We start from the raw sequence: 6,000 nt of genomic DNA, 5'->3' as shown, positions 1-6,000 counted from the left end.
TGCCCCCGCTGCATTTATGGACCTCACGAATCGAGTCTGCCACCCATTCCTTGACAATTTCACGATCGTTTTCATCGATGATATTCTCGTATACTCTCGAAGCGAAAAAGAGCATAGCTAACATCTCCGACAGATCTTAGAGACCCTGCGGGCTGAAAAGTTGTATGCGAAACTCTCCAAATGTGAGTTTTGGATCCGCAGTGTAAATTTCTTGGGTCACGTTGTCAGTAAGGAAGGAATTCATGTAGATCCTTCCAAAGTCAAAGCCATTAAATGCTGGGAAAATCCGACAACACCAACAGAAATTCGCCAATTCTTGGGTCTTGCAGGCTACTACCGAAGGTTCATTCAGAACTTTTCCAAGATAGCCAAACCCCTCACCACATTGACACTAAAAGTCGTACCTTTCAACTGGACTGAGAAGCAAGAGGTTGCCTTCCAAACCTTGAAGCAAGCCCTCTGTAGTGCACCAGTGCTATCCTTACTGGAGGGAACCGAAGACTTCGTAGTCTACGGTGATGCTTAGAATCAAGGTTTAGGTTGTGTCCTTATGCAACCCGGGAAGGTAATTGTGTATGCGTCTAGGAAACTAAAAACTCATGAAGTGAATTTCACCACCCATGATCTCGAGCTGGGAGCGGTGATCTTCGCCTTGAAGATTTGGAGGCACTACCTTTATGGTACCAAGTGCACCATTTTCACCGATCATAAAAGCCTCCAGCACATTTTAAATCAAAAGGAACTAAACATGAGGCAGCGGAGATGGGTTGAGCTGCTAAATGATTATGAGTGTGAGATCAAGTACCATCCAGGCAAGGCTAACGTGGTAGCCGATGCCCTGAGCCGAAAGGAGTATTCAATTCGTCACGTGAAAACTCTATCAATCACCATCCAATCTCATCTAACCTCACAGATCAAGGAAGCCCAATTGGACGCATTGAAACCGGAGAATGTCGCTAGTGAACCACTGCGTGGAATGGATAAGGGACTTGAAGTTAAAGAGGACGGAACTCACTACTTCATGAATAGAATTTGGGTTCCCAAGATTGGGGGATTCAGAGAAGTAGTCATGCATGAAGCCCACAAGACGCGATATTCTATTCATCCGGGGTCAGATAAGATGTATCTAGATATCAAGCAACATTATTGGTGGCCAAATATTAAGGCAGAGATAGCCACTTACGTGGCCAAGTGTCTTACTTGCGCCAAGGTGAAAGTAGAATACCAAAAGCCCCCGGGATTATTGCAACAACCAGCGATACCCGAGTGGAAATGGGAAAGGATAACCATGGACTTCGTGACCAAATTACCAAAGACAGCATACAGATTGGATGCTATCTAGGTAATCGTCGATAGGTTAACAAAATCCACTCATTTCCTACCAATAAAAGAATCCTACAAAATAGAAAATCTGATCCGAACATACATTAAAGAGATCGTGAGACTCCATGGAGTGCCAGTGTCTATTATCTCAGATCGAGATAGTAGGTTCACTTCAAGATTCTGGCAATCTCTTCAGAAGGCAATGGGAATACAACTAGATAAGAGCACTGCCTATCACCCACATACGGATGGTCAGAGCGAGCGTACCATCCAGAAACTTGAGGACATGCTCCGAGCTTGCATGATTGACTTCGGCAAGTCATGGGATGCTCACTTGCCTCTGATCTAATTCTCATACAACAACAGTTATCACACGAGCATTAAGGTTGCTCCTTTCGAGGCTCTTTATGGTCCTAAATGCAGATCGCCTCTATGCTGGGCCGAGGTGGGTGACACCCAACTAGCAAAAGGGAAATTATCGAACAATACTTTAACAGGGCCATAAATTATTCGTGAGACGACAGAGAAGATAATCCAAATCTAAGCTCGACTCCAAGCATCGTGAGACCGACAGAAGAGCTATGCTGACAAGCGGTGAAAACCATTAGAATTTCAAGTCGGGGATCGCGTGTTATTAAAGGTCTCTCCTTGGAAAGGAATGATCCACTTTGGGAAACGGGGAAAACTGAACCCGCGATACATTGGACCATTCGAGATTCTTGCCCGGATTGGTCCAGTGGCTTACAATCTGTAGCTCCCTGCCGAGCTCAGCAACGTACACCCCGTGTTCCACGTCTCGAATCTGAAAAAGTGCCTATCAGATGAAACTCTTGTCGTTCCTTTGGAAGAGATCGAGATTAACAAGAATCTTCTGTTCGTCGAAGAACCAGTCGAGATATTAGACAGAGAAGTGAAGCGTACAAAGCAAAGTCGCATTCCAATTGTGAAGGTTCGGTGGAACGCTAAGCGTGGACCGAAATTCATATGCGAACGCGAAGACCAAATGAAGCAGAAGTACCCTCACTTATTCTCTCCTTCATAATCCTAGTTTTCAAAAGAATTTCGGGACGAAATTCCCTCTAACGGGGGGATGATGTCACAACTGGCATTTTTGCCAGGAAATTCTGTGATCATGTAAACGTCATCTATGATAATACTTGTAACTCTAACATGATATCATACACTATGTTCATTCTATGACCACAAACTTAGTCAAGATTTACAATTGAAATTCAAAACTCTATGCAAAACATTTCAGAAATTCAATTGGGAGTTGAAAACCCTAGAGATCCAGGTTCAAGTTCATTATGGGCTAGGATTACCTTATTGGGCCTAATGGACCAATAAGCATTCAATTCAACTATTTTGGGCTTAGAAACCCTATTTGGATTCTAAATGGACCCAACTCATAAATCTATAACATTGTGGACCATATGGGCTTAGAATGATTCATTCTAACCCTAATGGGCCTTAATGGGCCATAAACTCCATCTCTTTTATTCAAATGGGCTGTGAACCATCCTAAGGGCCCAATGGGCCGAAAAATATTATTGGGCCTATGAAATTCGAACAAAGCCAAGAATTGAGCCCAAAGCCATTTTACCTTCATTCATTGAGCCCATTCTCGGCCCAATGAGTTAAAAAAAAGAGATAAAATGAAATTAAGAGAATTAATGAGCATTAGACACATCCTTATTGCATGGTGGATTTCCATGCACATCACTTCACTCTCTCTCTCTCTCTCTCTCTCTTCTCCCTTCTTCTTCTCGGTCGAACCTCACTCTCACCACCTCATTTTCTTTCAAAAATCTTTCAAGGAAACTCTCTCTAGAAAACCTCCTTTCTTCTCCAAATTTTCGAAGATCTAGAGTTGTTTCAAGGAGATTTCCACCAAAAATCATCTTTCCTTGGTAAGTCCCTACATATCCAAGTTATATAACTTCATTCTTATGTTAAAATCACTCCTTCTAAATATTTTTGTGATCATACTCTTAGAAAACCCCATAAGCTCGAGATCTATTCAAGGAAGGCTTGCTAGAGCCAAAACCTCTTCCATATCTTCATCAAACTGAGATCAAACAAGCAAGGTGAGTTCATACCCCCTTGTTTTCGGTTTTTACTTGTTTTTGGGGGAGAATACAAGTGTTCATGTGTAGATCTATGTATTATTGCATGTTTTGTGTGATTTTCTTGGTTTATGTTGAGATTTGTGATAAATCTTGATGAATCTCGAATACTCTAACAGAAATGGGTGAGATTCATAAACTAAAACACTCTAGACATCATACTACTAAGGAAAAATTGTTGTACATGCTTTAGATGTGAAAAACAAAACAAAAATCTTGTATAAGGACCATTTTTGACAAGTAAACAAAAGATTTGGGAAAATTTTGCCACTTACAGTTTTATAAGGATCAAAAAGGTCATATTTACTTAAAATTAGGTTTTTATGATAATCATATTTTTCAAAGGGCCAAATGAGTAATTTTTAGCATTATGGGCTTCAAAATTGGGCCTTACGATTTTTGGGCCCAAAATGCGAAAAATATGAGTTTTAGGGATTAAATTGTTATTTAATCAAAACTTGAGCCAAAAATGAAAATAAACGAGAATAAGGACTGAAAATGACACTTATTTCAAAGTTGGGCTAAAAATGTTAATTTTATAAAATTTGGGCCGAAAATGTCATTTTATTCAAATAAGGGCTGAAATTGTAATTTTCTGCAAAAATGGGCTGAAAATGTCATTATATGTATTTTTGGGCCAACCCCGTAAATTACTAAACATTTGGGGCGAAAATATAAATTTTTATAAAATTTATGGACAAAAATGTTATTCTAATTTAAAATAGACCAAAATGACATTTTATGTAAAAAAAAAAGCCTTTAAATGTTCAAAATAGTTCTTAAGGGGCCTAAAGTGTACTTTTTAATAAATACGGGTTCAAATTATAGAATTTTGACGTATCAAACTAAAAATATCATTATAACAAAACATTGGACTTTTTATAACGCTATGGATAAATGTTTCGACTAAATGAACTATACTATAGCAAATAAACGAAATACAACAACGGTGCGATTATTGGGCCTAGTATTTACGATACATGCTTATTGGGCCTTCGTGATCCATTTACATGTGTATTGGGCCCAATATATTCATCACATGTCTATTGGGCCTCAGAGACCCAATTACATGCTTAATGGGCCTACATTAGCCTTTACATGTTATTGGGCCTTAGTGGCCCATTTACATGCTAATTTAGCATGTAATAATTCATCATGTGCTTAATGGGCTTTAATGTCTCCATGGCATACTTAACAAGCCTGGAAATAACTTACATGTCTAATGGGCCATAGCTGTCTTTTCTTCATGTTTGTTGGGCCTTATCCTTTCATATTCATGTATCATCTAGTGTTCGAAATTCTAAATACATATAACGTATACATATTCATGAGGCAATAATTGTAATCTAGTGAGACTTGTCGGTTGACTCCATTGAGTGTATGGTCGTAGCCTGTAGTTATAATCAGAGTCTCCTGGAGGGAGAGCGAGAGTTTGTGTATAGATCTATACGGGGGTGACTCCCCCACACCTGAGCTGTTCGCTACAGCTAGACTAGGCCAGTCTTGGGTGACAAAACCTTGATCGAAAATTCGGCGTTTGGAAAAATGCCAAGACAGGCAAATCAGTCACTATCATGCATGGTTATAACGACTCATATAGAGATCCATTCCCATCACGACATTATGGAAATTAAAAACTCGTAAGTCATATTGATACAAAACAAATCATACGATAATGCAAAAACCGCAACATTTTTATAAATCAGAAAATATCGGATTTTTTGGGGAAATACTATTATTCAAATACCACCTACTTACAACAGAAAGAATACAAAGAAATTTGAACTACATACCTACATGTTACTACTATGAAATTCACACATGCAATTATACTCGGTTTTCACATCATTTTTCAGACTTTTTACAGAAAATATCGGATTTTCTGGGTTTTACAAACAATACAAAGACTTTCATTCAAACATGCTTATGAACTCAACAAAATTATATATGTTGACCGTTTTCAAAATAACTTGTATTCTCAGGTAACCGTTAAGTAGAAGAACCTTCATGTGTGTGTGGATTTATTTTGTGTAATGTCACTCATCGTACTATTAACATTTTGGAATTATGTAACCTAAGACAATGTACTTGATGTGAACAATACCAGTTGTAATATGTAATGTTTGGTGATGATTGTGTTATTTTTCATGTATATTCATTGTGATGATATTTCAATTGATAGTCACACGAGCCCTCGGACGTTTCCGTCGTCTGGTTCGGGGGTGTGACAAGTGGTTTGATATCACCCCAGGAGATTTGAGTTGCCACTCTTGGTGTTTCTGAGGTTCAAGGTTCATAAAGTTGGCACCTTTAGGGTTTAGATTCATCCATGCATGAGTTTATGTCCATTTAATGAAAGTACAGTCTTATATTTTGAAGTTGGGTCTTTATGGGGCATGCAAAGTCACCAAGAAAGTGACTTTATGGTTATAGACGCTTATTAGGAGTTAGATCTGTGGTTTGGGCTTCTGATCTTAAACATTAATTGCTTAATGAGGATTTTGGCTTAAGGGGTGAGTACGTTGGGCGTACAATCCATTTAGTGTGTATG

Source organism: Lactuca virosa, chromosome 6, assembly GCF_052849685.1.
Source record: "Lactuca virosa cultivar CGN04683 chromosome 6, Lactuca_virosa_CGN04683_v6, whole genome shotgun sequence".
NCBI classification, from domain to species: Eukaryota; Viridiplantae; Streptophyta; class Magnoliopsida; order Asterales; family Asteraceae; genus Lactuca; species Lactuca virosa.
The sequence above is the reverse complement of the archived record's forward strand: the minus strand, read 5'-3'. Positions refer to the sequence as shown.